Here is a 15271-nt window from a genome sequence, read left to right on the forward strand (position 1 = left end):
CCACGACTCTTATCACTTGAAGTTACTTTCTGATGCCTGACTCATTTCTTCACTTCTACTATTCCTCATAGATATTTACTAGTTGGTGATTAAAGCTAATTCCATCCCTGGGTAAATCATGGCTTTTACCCTGGGCCAGTCTTACCAGTAGCCCCATGGCCTCAATAAAGGACACCCAGTGTCCCAGGTGCCTTGTCTGCATTGCCTCATCTCTAATCAGAGCATATAGCCTGCCCTTTTTGTCTTACCCCATTTCTGAGCTTGCCTCCCTGTCTGACCTACTATAATTCAGAAGTTTTGCTCGGAAGTGTGCATTTAGTTCTTCACTCATTTACACCTCATCAGTCCTGGTTTCATAGCAGTTATCATGCTGTGTTATAATTACTGGCAGACCTCAGAAATATCATGGGTTTGATTCCAGACCACCACAATAAAGTGAATATCAGACTAAAGCAAGTCTCAGGAATTTTTTGGTTTCCCAGTGCATATATAAGTTATGTTTACACTGAAGTCTATTAAGTGTGCAGTAATAGCATTATGTCTAGGAAGATAATATACATACCTTAATTTTAAAATAAAAAAGGCTAACCATCATGTGAACCTTCAGTGAATTATCATCTTTTTAGTGGTGAAGGGTTTGAAATATGGTGAGAATTATCAAAATGTGACCCAGAGATACGAAGTGAGTAAACACTGTTGGAAAGGTGGCCCCATAGACTTACCCAACACAGGTTTGCCATAAACTTTCAATTTCTAAAAAATGCAGTATCTGTGAAGCACAATACAATGAAATGTGCCTATATTTGCTCACCAATTGGTCTCCTAGACCTCTCTATGAGTTCCTCTTGGGCAAGAACTGCACCTCATTCATCTTTGGGTGACAAGACAGGTGCTCAGAAAATATTTACAAGCCACTCAGGTTCTCAAGGGAGAGACCTTATGGAATCCTCAAACTTTAGCCTCGCTGCAGTCAGTACTTTATCCTGGACACAGTGGGAAGAACAAATGACCTGTAACAAATGCTGGAGAGGGTGTGGGGAAAAGAGAACCCTCTTACACTGTTCATGAGAATGTAAGTTGACACAGTCACTATGGAGAACGGTATGGAGGTTTCTCAAAAAAACTAAAAATAGAGCTACCATATGATCAATCCATCAGTCCCACTCCTGGGCATATATCTGGAGAAAACTATAATTCAAAAAGCTACCTGCATCCCAATGTTCATAGCAGCACTATTCACAATAGCCAAGATGTGGCTAAATGTCCATTGACAGATGACTGGATAAAGAAGATGTGGTATATACGTATATACAATGGAGAATTACTCAACCATGAAAAAAGAAATAATGTCACTTGCAGCAACATGGATGGACCTAGGATTATACTCAGTGAAGTAAGACAGAAAGAGCAAGACAAATATCATATGACATCACTTATATGTGAAATCTATACTATGACACAAATGAACTTATTTACAAAACATAAACATACTTCCAGACATAGAGACAGACTTGTGGTTGCCAAGGAGGCTAGGGGTGGGGGAGGGATGGAGTGGGAGTTTGGGATTAGCAGATGTGAACTATTATATATAAGGTGAATAAACAACAAGGTCCTACTGTATAGCACAGAGAGCTACATTCAATATCCTTTGATAAACCAAAATGGAAAAGAATGAAAAAAAAAAAGGAAGAAATGACCAAATTTTCAAGAGACAGTCTGTCCTCATTCATCCTAGAGACTTTCTTAGTTCTGTCTGTTTCTATTTGTTTATATGCTCCTTTTTAAACAGAATGGAATTCTCTCTGAAACTCAGGTCATGTTGAATCAGCTGACCACAACAGTTGGAAAAAAAATTTGCTGCATTCCACCTTTTTTTTTTATTGTCAGTAAAAGCCAAGGTTCAAAGCACATATGCTACAACATCATCTATCACGAGAGGGCATAGAAGCTTCCAGAAAGATGCAATCAGCTTGAACTGCTAAGACCTCCTCTCCCCATCTCTCTGTCTTGCCGTGTCTTCCTGACCCACCTGTCTAGGCTTCCTCACCTCCAGAGGCACCAGGAGACACAAACATGTGCATCTGAGAGTGAGTTTGGTGGCAGGTCTGGGGATACAAAATCACATGACAGAGAGCGGGCCTCCTCTTGTGTCTCAGCCTCACTCCCAAGCCTCAGTTTCCTCATCCGTAAGATGTGAGAGATGCCACCCACCTTACAGAGTTGTTACAAGGATGAGGGATGTCTGAGTGCTGTGATTATTGTGGTGATTATGGAAACCTCTAGGCTCGGATGACATTCTCAAGCTGCCACATCATGAAAATCAAGGAGTTGCCTATGCATTATTCATCACACCTTGACATGACTTTTATACAACATTCAGCCAGAATATCTTCGATCTGTTTCTTGTTTCATTTGCGATTCTGAGCCAGACCACAGGATAACTAGCTCAGCAGTTCAACAAACTGATTTTTTTTTTTTTTTCCAGAAAATGAGCATGTGTTTGTGCCAAGGTCTCAGGTTCCTGAAGTACCTGGTTGAGATATGGATGGCGGAAGGCTTAGGCGGGTGTCTTGAAATTTCTCAGCTAGATTATTAAGGCTGTGTGACATGTGTACGACAGGGATCTATTTGGAGACACTGTGGGAAGGTGAATCAAGCTCAGATTTTCCAGGGAGCAACTGTCGAATTTTAATTAGCTTTGAGTCTTTCTCTGCTGGAAATAGCAGATCCCTGAGTGCTTTTTTTCAATAGCATTACAGTAATTATAACAATTCTGAAAGGAATAATTTACACATTGTATTTTTGTACACTTGGAGGAACCAGAAAGGCTGGTACATGCCTGGAGTGACTGTCAGAGAGATGTTTTAAAAAATATGAATGACAATAGTGTACACCATCTGATTTATGGTCTCCACGAACACTCTGAGACAGTGCTGTGCAATTGAACTTCCTGGGATAATACAAGCATTCACATCCGTGTGGTCTCATGTGGTAGCCACTGGCCACATGTGACCATCAAGCACTTGACATGTGGCTACTGTGACTAAAGTCTAAGTTTTTTAACTTTATTTCATTTTGACGAATTGAAATTTAAAATAGTGCCTGTGACCAGTGGCTACCATGTTGGACAGTGCAATTCTAATGCATCAATTAGAGCTCCCTGTAGCCGCCCTGCCATCTGAAGAACCACTGGGGCAGAGGAGGAAAACCATGAGGTAGCTGGGGAACTACAAAGACCATGAACTTCAGCTCAGCTGGTCTCTCGATTTGGTTCTCTGGTTTTTCATTCCCCAATAGATTGGAAGCATCCAATTAGAGTGAGAGGCAGGCATGATGGAAAAGAAGAGTTGAAATCCTTTTCCGAAAGAGAAAAACAATCTAGGATCACGGAACACAAGACAAGCAGCCTTTATACCTTAAAAATATGGTATTTTGGTGCCTTGGACCATTGAAAAATGTTAAGGGTTCAGGGATGTAAGAACGGACAGAAAGGATAAGAGCCAGCCTCATCCAGGTCTTTGTCCTTCAAAGAAAGTAAAAATATAAATGTTTGGGCACATAGGTTGGTGAGTGTTGGTTATCTGAAGAGTCCAGCTCCTGGTCACATCCCATCCCTCCTTTAAGCAAGAGATGCTCTGTGATGTCCTACTGCTCTCGGGACGAAAACCCAGATAATTGCCGTGACCCTCCAGACTGCGTGCTGGAGCTTTCCCATGGCCCTGCCTCAGTGAACCCCACTTCTCCTGGCTCTCTATTCTCTAGCTGTACTAATTTTCCTTCTCTTTCTGGAAGGTGCATGAGCCTTCCTCCAAAGGACTTTGCATGTGCTGTCCCTGTCTCTAGAAGAATTCTTCCACCCAGCTCCCCTCCTCTCCCGCTTTGGATCCCAGCTTAGATGCCCCTGCATGGAAAGCCTGCCTCACATTCATCCCTCTCTGCCTCAAGTGGACCTGATTCATTTGTTATTTACTCTTCCACATGAACTTCTTGGGCTGACGCCTACTTGAATATGTGTGTATTCATTGGTGAGAGCATCTGCTTTCTTCATTGGTAAAGTCAAAGAAAGCAGGGTTTGTGTTTGGCTGAATCCCTTCACCTTTGTGTCTCCAGTGCCTGGTTGATGTTCAAAAAATGCTGAATGAGGGAATGAATGAGTTCTGGTTTGTTTCTAAGGCAATTTTCAGGATGCCAAGTGTCTTCCAATTCCTAACACTTTCACATCTTTTTATAAAGCCTATTTAGTCTCTGAATGACTCATCTTCTCTTTACGAGCCATTTCGAAGTTTTTAGTGTCCCATAACTTTTTGTCGTGAAATCTTCAACCTTAAAATTCCACCCACCTCTCCCTTCTTTGCTCCACTGGCTACAATCACCCCCAAACTTCCTGTTTCCTTTAAACCATTCGGTCTCCTGTTGGCAGGCTAGATGGTTCCTGCCATCTGTGGTTCTTTCCTCAGTAATGCAATTTTCTTGATTTTTTTTCACTGTTTCTTTCACTTGACTGCCCTGATAGCCTTTGAACTCCTAGCTTTCTCTTGGCCAGAATATCTGCATTGTCTTTTGAGATTTTTAATTTATGCTGCATGCAATTTTTTTGGTCTATCTTTTCCTCAGACTTCTTCTAAATTTGCAGTCTTTCTATTCCTATTCTTTCCCTTTTAAAGAAAAGCGTTCAGAAGTGGGGAAAATGAAACCCACACTTATTTCCAACTCTTCTTACTTCTGAAACATAAAACATTACAAAAGAAAGGTCTCAGTTAATTATTTCCAAAACCTTCCGGGGATTCCCAACTTCTCGTTTTCTGTCTCATTCCATTTTTTTTTCCCCCCAAAACAAATCATGGGTGAAAAAAAACTCCCATTAATCCTATGCCTCCTCCCTAAACTTTAATTATGCCTCAGGCTTCATTCTTTTTTTTTTTTTTAGAATGAGCTTTCTTCATTGCTTAAATGATTTTCCCTTTCTGGTAGACCTTATTTAGTACCAAATTCTTGATATAAATTTCAACTCTCTTTAGCAAGTATTTATTGAGCCCCTATTATGTACCAGGCAGTGTCTTAGGAAAACAGTAATGAAAAAATTGAAAGAAAAATCCCTCTGTTGGTGGAGATTACATTTTATAGAGAGAGGTATAAAAAACATAATGACATATACTGTATAATTGCAGATAGTGAGAGACTCCATGAAAAACATTATATGATAAATGCTATCTACAATGAAAAAAATCTGAACTTATAACTCCTAGCCTACAGGACTGTTGTAACAATCATGGGAGCTAATGACTATGTATCGAGGGGGGTTCTTTATTCTTGGTGGAAATTGGGACTGCTTTCTAAGCACAGAGTTCTGCCATAGATGTATTACAAATCTTGTCATTATTTTTTTAATGAAAGGGAAGATTATCCACTCAGTGACTCAAGAGATTTTTATGGGCTGTCTTCTGTGTGTGATGTACTAGCTAGCATACATGCCGGTTGTTGCCACAATGAAGAGAAAATCCGTGACACTGTGCCTTCGAGAGCAAGACTGAAATAACAAGCTGACTCACAGCAGCCTTTGCCTGGGAAAGGCCACGGGGGATGGGGAGCTGCTCCGCTACCCTCAGGTCACTCTGGGGGACTCACCCCCTCTCAGTCCACAGCCTGTGGCCCTAGATGGCAGAGCTCGGTTACTCTTTTGCTACAAAGTTTAGAAGTGTGTTGTAAGGATTTGTTGCTGTTGTTTAGATGCTAAGTTGTGTCTGACTCTTTGAGACCCTGTGGACTGTATCCTGCCAGGCTCTTCTGTCCATGGGATTTCCGAGGCAAAAATACTGGAGTGGGTTGCCATTTCCTTCTCCAGGGGAGCTTCCTGACTCAAGGATCAAACATGTGTCTCCTGCATTGCAGGTGAATTCTTTACCACTGAGCCACTAGGGAAGCCCATTATAAAGATAGCAAGGCCAATAGTTCAGATTCACGTACTTAGCATTGGAAGGATCTTCATATGACACTTGTCTATTTCACAGGTGAAGAAATATATAGAAAAACACATATATAAGCACACACATATATGCATACATATTCATTCTTCGGCTCCTAAACAAGCCCTGTCTCTACCTTCTTTTTTAATTTAATTTTTATTTTGTAATGACCTTCTTTTTAAATTTTTTTAGTATTGGCGTATAGTTGATTTACAATGCTATGTTAGTTTCAGGTGTATATATTCAGTTTTATATATACATATATAACTGAATCACTTTGCTGTGATATATATATATACACATATATGTGATACATATATCTATGCACATATATGTGTATATATAAGTAAGTAAGTGTTAGTTTGCTCAGTCATGCCCGACTCTTTGCAACACCATTGCCTGCAGCCCACCAGGCTCCTCTGTCCATGAGATTTTCCAGGCAAGGATGCTGGAGTGGGTTGCTATTTCCTTCTCCAGGGGATCTTCCCAACCCAGGGATCGAACCTGGGTCTGCTGCACTGCAGGCAGATTCTTTACTGACTGAGCTACAAGGGAAGCCCATGTGTATATATAATAGAATATATATATTCTTTTAGATTCTTTTCCATTATATATATTCCATTATATATACACATAATATATATATTCCATGTGTATATATAATAGAATATATATATTCTTTTAGATTCTTTTCTATTATATTATTACAAGTTACTGAGTATAGTTTCCTAGGCTATATACTAGGTCCTTATTGACTATTTTACGTATGGAAGTGTATATATGTTAATCCCAATCTTCTAATTTATCTAATTTATCCCATCTTTCTCCTTTGTTAACCATAAGCTTGTAATGACCTTCTGATAATAAACAACATTCTGAGTCAACTTTTCAGTTCAATTCAACCAACCTTTCCTGTTTGATTATGTGAATAATTGCTTGCAAAGCACTATAAGAGACATAAAAGTGAACAAGGCCTTGTTTCCATGTTCAAGGAGTTTGCTATCTATAACATGGGAGACTTCATTCAGTGCTAAGTGCTACATAAAGGCATGAAACGAGTACCATGGATATGCACCAAAGGAGATGAACTCTAGCTTGAATGTTTTGCTGGGAACTAACCCACATGAGGAATGAGGACTCAGAAGTGGGTTCACAGAGGCTGGTCCTGGGGTGTAGGTGGGAGGCAGAGTAAAGCACCTTCATGAGGGACTTCCCAAGCCATGTGAAGAGAGTTTGAATTTGATTCACTCAAGGTTTTGAGCAGAGGAGTAACTTCATCACAACTGTGCCTGAGGATTCAACTTCCAGAAGACAGAAGAGAAGCAGGTTGGTGTTTGTTCAGCTGGAAAGTGGAAGCTCGGTTCTGTGATTCACCTGCCCCCTCGATAATAATAGTTCACTTTGATTGAATGAGCAGAGAGTTTTGCATACATTAACTCACTTAATTGTCACAACAATCCTAGGAGCTTTTGTTATTTTGATTTTAGCTTGGGGGAAACTGAAACTTCAAGAAGCTACATGCTAGAAAATGGCAGATTGGAGACTGAACCAGTTCAATCCTATCCCTAAATCCAGTTTCTCAACTGCGATATTATATTGCCCTGCAAGGTCATCCCAACTGACAATGATTTTGTGAAGGTGGGGTACAGAGGGGAAAGGTGAAAATAATCATTAGACACCCCAACTCTGGCTGGTATTGAAAAGGACGATGCGGGGACAAAAGTTGAACTTGATTGGGCTTGTCACCAGCCTGTACTGCAGGGAACGTTTCACCCTTTAGGGACTCCTTCTGCCAATTTTCTGGCCCAGTTCCTCACTTTCAATTTGTTTGTGCTGAACTCCTCAGCATAATTTTCATATCAATTTAGGAAAATTAAGAACCGGGAAAGCAAGGCTATTCTAAAATAATCCCATGTAGTATTTTCAAAGCCTAACTCCTGTAGGATAGTCATTTTATTTGTGTTACCTGTTGTTATAAATTAGCCTTGAGATTAATTGATATCACTGCTCTTGTTAAACATAAAAGATCAAAGGCTGATTTTACAATTTATGTGCAAAAATCAGAATGGTGATTTTACATCATTCCTGTATCCTGAATTGGCATTAATCTTATGCTAACTTCAGCTGGTAAAGAATCTACCTGCAATATGAGAGACCTGGGTTCAATCGCTGGGCTGGGAAGATCCACTGGAGAAGGGAAAGACTACCCACTTCAGCATTCTGGCCTAGAGAATTCCGTGGACTGTATAGTCCATAGGGTCGCAAAGAGTCAGACATGACTGAATGACTTTTAACCTTCCTAACTTAGTTGATTTCCTAGTGGTGACTTCTAGGAAGAAACACACCACGCCCCTCCCTTTAGAACAAAACATCCTATGGTACTAAGACCCCAACCTTTACTTGTGTTTTACCCCAATTCCAGAACAATAGAATCATGATTTACAGACGATGCTTTAAGGATCCTTTTTCATTTTAAAGAGATGTTTTACAACTCAGAGAGGCCACAGGTCCAGAACAATAGAACCATTAATATAGATGATGTTTTAAACATCCTCTGTCATCTTAAAGAGGTGTTCTATGACAGGAAATGCACACTAGGAAGGACTTTTGTCACTGAAACCTGCAGCCACCCACAAGGTTAATCTGCATGAACATGATGACCTGTAGCGCTTTTCCTCCACGTGTTAGTCCTGACTGGAGAATGAGGACAGGTCATGTGGCCCATCCCCCTCCCCCTCCCACTGTCTATGTGCTTATTCTAACGAGTTTCCACAAAGATTTGTTAGATGAATATGCATACAAATTAGTCAGTGATCTTATGAAATCAGAAAACACTTCGTCCAAGCAAGTGTGAAATGAAAATATCTCCTACCATATTAATCAACAAGAAATGTCACTGGCCTCCAAATGTGCAAGAGGGCTCCCCAAACTGGGATCCAGCGGATGCCACCACCCCTCATGGGGATTGCTGTGGAGCTGGGTGAATGCAAGAAGCAAGGTGAACAAGGAAGCAGGATTGGCCCCAGGTAGCTGAAGTGCATATGAAAGGAATGAATTCAGTGAGACAAGAGGCTTGCATCTTCCCGTACACAGAAGGCTAAATTCCTTAACTTGATACTTGATCTTTGATGTTCAGAGGGCCTGCTCCCTTTGTGCAAGCTTGTGTGCAGTCTGACATCCCCTCCTGCCTCCTTGGAGCAGTTTTCTCAGAGTTACTGAGATGCTGACTCCTGGGCTCAGAATCCTAAACATTCCCATCAAATAAAATAACTCTCTACTTTCAGGTTGTGAATATAGATTTTTTAGTCAACAGAAGTCAATCCTGAATTCCCATTGTTTCAGATTGAAGATGAAACTCTTATCTGCTTTTTAATCACTTAAGGGACAATTTCTTGAAAGCTTTTTTTGTTTTTATTCTTGGCCATGCCATTTAATGAGATACGAAGCCTATCCTGGCGTGCCCTCCTCCAGCCTAGGACGCCGTAGTCAGTAGCTTCTGTCCCAGAAATATGTCAAGAGCCCTATCTTGTGATAAGAATGGCTATTTTGGGAGGGGGAAGGGCTGTTGGGGAGTCAGGACAGTGTATGTGGCGCAGAATTGTTCTCTTTATTCAGGCTCAGAGCTGGAGAAGCATAGGCATCCAGCTTCCTGACTGGGAGATTTCAGCCACTAAATGCTCTTCCTCACTTCAGAATTTTCTAGTCTGGGTACCAAGCGCCTCCTTAACCTCACTCAGCAGCCCGCACACCCCTCCCTCCTGCCCTCCCTCTGCCTTCCTGTCTTCTCTTCCTCTGAGCAGGTGGACAGTTTTCTCTGGTGCCAGCCCCTCTCTTCCTAACGCCCTCGCTCCATCTTCTGTCTCTCTTCTTTCCTTCCAGCTTCTCTCTTGTCTGTGTCCTACTTCACCTCCCGTCCTCCCTTCTGTTCCAACACCTCCCTGCTTCTGGGTTTCTCCCCACATCCTCTTTCCCTTCCTCTCTTGGCTTCACCCACTTTGATTCTACCCAACCCCTCAGCAGAGAAATATTTCTCCGTTTGGCATCCCCCCACCCTCCTTCTCTCTCTCTCACACACACAAACTGCCCGTTTTCTGAATATATATATATATATATATATATATTTTTTTTTTTTTTTTACATGCACTATGTGGCATGCGGGGTCTTATTTCCCAGACCAGGGATTGAACCCGAAACCCCTGCATTAGGAGCGTGGAGCCTTAAGCACTGGACCACCAGGGAAGTCCCTCTCTGGATTTCACTGATTTCCTTGATGCTCCACTTTGACCTGTCCTCACCTCTCATGTTGGGCTCCCCTTTACTCTCCAGGGCTGTCTCTGCCACCACATCCCAGCTTTCTACACTCAGATCTCTAGTCCTTGTCTCAAACTCAATACAAAAGAAGCCTCCCTATTCTCCTGCTCCCAAATAGACTCTTTCTCCCAACTTCCTTTTATAGTTCACGGTGCCACCACATCCCCAACCTTCCAAGTTCAAAATCTGAAGTCACCTTGATTGACACCCCCACCAGTCAAGGAGTCTTGTTGATTTTTCCTTAAATATCTGCCTCATATCTCTTCCTCCCACTCTGGACTCCTCGTCTCTGCCTCGGCTCAGGCTCTCATCCCCTCAAACCTTGATGATCTCTCCAAGTACTTTGCTGCTCCATCCTCTCACCCCACAAACCAAGGGGTGAGTGGACTGCAGAGGGCACTCCATTGCTAAGGCCAGTGCCTTGGCCTTGGCAACGTCAGTGGCAGGGAGGGAGAGAGAGGGTGGGGAATGAGGTCAGGGACTGACTGGTGTGCAGACCACCTGTGGCTCCGCCCCCCGACCCCTGCAGAACTCGGCCCCACTCTTGATCCACCTATAGGAAAGGGGCAGGGCTCTAGGCACAGGGCTGGGGGCATAACCATAATCTAGTCTTCAACTATTCTGCAGATATATATTGCGTCCCCACAATACAGAGATACAGTAATGGACAAGACAGAGTTCCTGTCCTTATGGAACTTCCTTAGAAACAAGAGGAGATGGATAGTAAATAGAAAAAGAGAGAAAGTGATAGGAAGGGATAAATCATAGGACTTATGTAGAAATAAAAGGTAGAGTCAAATAAAGGCAATAAAACATGAATGGGACCAATGGCCAATAAATATGAAAAAATACTCAATGTTATGAGAAATGGAAATCAAACCATAATGACCAACCACCTAACACCCACTAGCATGGCTGTAATTAAAAAAAAAACAGAGAAGAACAAATGTTGGCAAGGAGGTGATGAAATCGAAACCCTCATCCATTGCTGATGGGAGTATAAAATGGGGCAGCTGCTGTGGGAAAGAGTCTGGCAGTTTCTCCAAAAGTTAAATGTCAAGTCACCATATGACCCAGGGGTTTCACTCCTACAGAGTCACTGGGAGAATTGAAAACATGTGTTCAAACAAAAACTTGTACATGACTGTTCGTAGCATCACTGCTCACAATAGTCCTAAGGTGGGGATGACTCTAATGACCTCAAGTGATGAACAGATAGACGGATGGTTTCTATACCTTCCGTGGAATATCATTCAGCCATGAAGAGGAGGGATGTGCCAATCAGGCCACGTCGTGGAAGACCCTTGAAAACATCATGCTCAGTGAAAGAAGCCAGACACAAAAGGCCACATATTGTAGGAACCCATTGATACACTGAAGCCCACAGTGACTCTGAGCAGTAGCCACCATCCCCTGACTCCTCATCGCACGCCTCAGTCCGGAAGCCACAGACAGCTCCTTCTGCACCACCCCTCTTGCCCCTGGACAAGCACTTCCCTGCCTGCCTCTCATCAGGGCACAAATCATGCTCTGCCCCCCACCAGGCCCGTCCTACCAACCCCCCACCCAGCAATCCATCCTTTTCCTCGTTTGGACCTGGATAACCCTTCCTAGCCCAGTCCAGGGCCACTTCTGATGGATGTACATCCTGATGACAGCTGGGTCCTGAGCACTGGCCCCAGACCAGGTTGGAACTCTGACTTGCACACCAGCCATGGTACACAGGCACCTAGCACCCACCTCTGCTCCAATATATAACATGAGTGCTGTTGACAGAGTGAGAGGAGATACTTGCAAAGTGCTTCACTTAGTCACCGATGCATGGTGAGCTCATGGAAACAGGAGTTGTATTTTCTGACATCAGCCTCAACTGTACTTAAAGCTTGAAATTGAGCACTTCAGTTTGTACTATATTTGGTAATTATTTAATGGATGTAGGTGAGCATCAAAATGCATGATAAACACCAATGATGGTATTTATATGTATTGGGATAACCTCCCCACCCCAGGGTTCCCAGGTGGTGCTAGTGGTAAAGAACTCGACTGCCAATGCAGGACATGTAAGAGATGCGGGTTCGATCCCTGAGTAGGGAAGATCCCCTGGAAGAGGGTAGGTCAACCCACTCTAGTAGTCTTGCCTGGAAAATCCCATGAACAGAGGAGCCTGGTGGGCTACAGTCCATGGGGTCACAGGGTCGGACACGACTGAAGCAACTTAGCACAGCCTGCCTCTACTCTGGTGACTCTTCTCATATACAGCATAGAAAATGCTTTTGGGGGGATGTTTGGGAGACCGATGATGGATCGATTCTTGATCGATTTGGTTCTGTCATCAAATAGGAATGGAATTTTCCTCAAACTAAAACTTCAAAGGAAGCAATGATCACTGGGGCAAAGGCGGACAGAGAGAGAAAAAAAAAAAACAGAGATAGAGGGAGAGAGGAGGGAGAGAGAGAGAGATGGAAAACTGACCAATAAACACCTAGTCCTGCCACCCTGAGCTGAAAAAGTTCACAGGCACCAATATTCACAGGAATTAAAAAAAAAAAAAAACCGAACAAGGAAAGATCTGGAGGAGTGGTGGCAAGTTCTTCCCCAAAGCAGCTTCTGCAGATGACCTCTTGTTTCAGGGACCATAGTTATTGGCATTCAAAGGAATAGTTAATATGTTCTACAAAGAGACGGAAGGCAAATCTGTAAGGTCCTATCACCAGAGAAAGGCATACATTTAAATTTAATATGAAAACACGAGACAGTAGACTAATGTTTCACAGCAATTTAGAAGTAGGATATAGACAGATAACAGATAGGTGGATGATAGATGGTAGGTGGGTGATAGATTGATTGATAGGTAGATGGTAGATAGATGTAATGGTACCCACCTGCTTGAGCAGGAAGCAGCCAGGAAAGAGAACCACTTTGGTTTCATTCGATGAGAAGAGAAGATGAGAGAGGGCTGGGACCCACTCCGTGTGAGCTGGTCACGTGACCAGCCTCCAAGCAGCTGTACCAGAGAAGAGAGACCAACAGACCCTTGTTTCCCACCTTTCCGACTCCCAAGCACCCAAAGGTGTTTGGGCGGCTCCACCAAGGCACAAGCATTCCTCAAACACCCAGCCCTTTCTGCACAGAGAGAGTCCCCCTTGCCGTTTCTCTCCCCGAGATCCACATTTCAGCACTTTTTTTGTTCCTCTTTCAGAGAAACAGACACAAGCCCCGTTCAACAGTCAAAAGCTAGGAAGCAGCTGGCTTCTCCCATCGCCCACTGGCACAATTTTCCCGATCATCTTCTCAGCAAAATAGTGAAAAAGGAAAGGAAATATTTACCTGAGATCCCCACCTTCTTCACAAAAGTCTAAAACTGAACGTTTAAAAAGTAAGCCAATACATCTTCCCAGAGTGGTGTTTCAATCTGAAATCTGCCTCTGAGAGCAGCTCTGAGTTGAGCTCTGAATAGAGGCTGTGTGTTATTTTAACCACAAGGTTTCTAGTCAGGAGGAGGAGAGATGGAAATGAAGCTGGCATGCAGAAGCACCGCCACCCCAAGTGAGACGAGCTCGCGGAGCTGATGGAAGAATCCTCAAACCAACTTTTCCTAAACTAGAGGTGAAATAACTGTGGAGCATTCCGGAGGAGTAAGATAAGACACTTACAGTCTTTTCTAAAAAAAGACACGTTGGTCTGACACTGTCCGAAGGGAAGCCCAGCTCAGAGCCACCCTGGGGAGCCCTGGGCTTCAGACAAGAGCAAGTCATGCCTGCAGACAGCCTGCTCCACACAGTAGAGAGCCTTCTAGGGATTACAGGACAGAGTGACCAAGAACCCTGGTCAAGTCCAGTCTTTCCTGAAAAAACACAACCAGTGTCCTGAGAACCCACAGGAGGACAGAGGGTCAGGGAGGAACTCTCCTGGACTATGTTATTAGGGAACATGAACCTGTGTATGTGTGTCTGTCCCTCACTTCACTAACAACTTAAAAATCAAAGATCCAGCCTTAGCTTGGATCTCAGCTGGAACTCCTCCTCCTCCTCGGCATTTTGGCAAACATAAGCCAACTTCTGGACAAACGCCGTCTTTGGACTTGGAGGAGGGCGACAATTTATCACAACAGAATCGATAGCTAAAAACAGAGCTGCTGAAATGGCCAAAGGTCCTTTGCAGCCGGCCCTTTGCAGAAGCCAAAGAGGGTTAAACTCCACTTTGGGAAAAACTCAGCAGTGCTCCCCTTCAGCAGGGTCATAACTCACTTTTATATCGAGTCTTTCATCTCAAAGGAGCTTGGGGTGTGTTGGCACCAAAATATAAATTATCCTGTGTACAGTTACCTTGGGGATGAAAAATGGCCCAGCAGCCAGGGGCCAGGACATGGCCAGTCAGCTGGGAGCCACCGGTGGACAGCAGGACGGCGCCAGGAGGATCTGTAAGAAATAAAGAGGGGGACCTGGCCTTCCAAAGTGGCATGTGGGATCTAGTTCCCTGACCAGGAATCGAACCCCAGGCTCCCTGCATTGGGAGTGTGTTGCCTTTACCTCTGGGCCACCAGGGAAGTTTCTTATCTATTCTGTTCATTCTTCTCTTGTAGTTCTTGTCATTGTATCCCGATGATTTCTTTCTGAATGCAATAAAAGCTATAAATGACTTTCACAGGCTCATTTGTATTCAATGGCTCCTGGTGACCTACAGAATAAAGACTAATACCCTGCATATGACATATTTATTATATCCATAATATATTATATCACAGTGATCTCTGGACTGTAGGTTTCCTGAGAGCAAGAACAATATTGTATTCAATGCTTTATCTCCAGAACCTAATACAGTAAGAGGTGCACAAGGGGGACACACTGTTAATGGGGGTTCTTATTACAGAAAAAACTCAATCTGTCAATCCACTGGAAGAGAATCTCAACAGAAGTGAATGAAAGGGTGTCTGACATTCTCTGAAGACTCAACTTTCTTAAAATAGTCTTCCTCAAGCTTGACCCTGGCCCAATTCT

The 15271-nt window shown here is 43.1% G+C and overlaps 1 protein-coding gene across 3 annotated transcripts in view; it reads right to left on the bottom strand.

Annotated features, from left to right (window-relative positions):
• The window catches only part of JCAD (junctional cadherin 5 associated), a 78267-nt gene extending 64531 nt beyond the window's left edge, over nt 1-13736 (bottom strand). Inside the window, exons 1-2 of one of the 3 annotated variants that reach the window (XM_070472162.1) lie at nt 13602-13736; nt 13157-13278 (exon numbers count right to left, since the gene is read on the bottom strand). The gene's annotated coding sequence lies outside the window, so the exon portion shown is untranslated. Of the gene's footprint in view, nt 1-13156; nt 13388-13601 lie in introns of those variants that run through there. The other 2 variants (XM_070472164.1, XM_070472163.1) reach the window with 2 other exon arrangements.
• Nucleotides 13737-15271: the final 1535 nt, after the last annotated feature.

The sequence above is a fragment of the Odocoileus virginianus genome, chromosome 9 (genome assembly GCF_023699985.2).
Source record: "Odocoileus virginianus isolate 20LAN1187 ecotype Illinois chromosome 9, Ovbor_1.2, whole genome shotgun sequence".
NCBI classification, from domain to species: Eukaryota; Metazoa; Chordata; class Mammalia; order Artiodactyla; family Cervidae; genus Odocoileus; species Odocoileus virginianus.